Source organism: Sinocyclocheilus anshuiensis, unplaced genomic scaffold (genome assembly GCF_001515605.1).
Source record: "Sinocyclocheilus anshuiensis isolate Anshui unplaced genomic scaffold, SAMN03320099.WGS_v1.1 scaffold352, whole genome shotgun sequence".
NCBI classification, from domain to species: domain Eukaryota; kingdom Metazoa; phylum Chordata; class Actinopteri; order Cypriniformes; family Cyprinidae; genus Sinocyclocheilus; species Sinocyclocheilus anshuiensis.
In genome coordinates this window covers 536,172-536,638 of record NW_015557093.1, presented here as the reverse complement: position 1 = coordinate 536,638, position 467 = coordinate 536,172, and positions in this window count along the sequence as shown.

The following is a 467-nucleotide window of genomic DNA, read 5'->3' as shown; positions in this document are numbered from 1 at the left end:
GACTTGACTTGACTCATGACGATCAACTGTGACTAGACTTGACTCAGGAAGATCAATTGTGACTTGACTTGACTTGACTCATGACGATCAACTGTGACTTGACTTGACTTGACTCATGAAGATCTGCTGTGAGTTGACGACTCAGGAGGATCAATTGTGACTAGACTTGACTCAGGAAGATCAACTGTGACTTGACTTGACTTAGGAAGATCAGGGGTGCATTAATGGTCTCTGGGCTAATGACAGGCAGGGTTAAGGGATCAAAGACAGGTTTTTGGGCTGTGACAGACAGTTCACAATCAACTCCCATGGCTGGTTCAGAACAGGACGAGAGTTCAGAGATGGCCTCCTCGGCCAGTTCAGAGCAGGATAAAAGTTCATAAATGGCCCCCGTAGCCCTTACAGGACAGGCAGAGAGTTCACAGACGGCCTCCATAGCCGTGACAGGACAGGCAAAGAGTTCACAG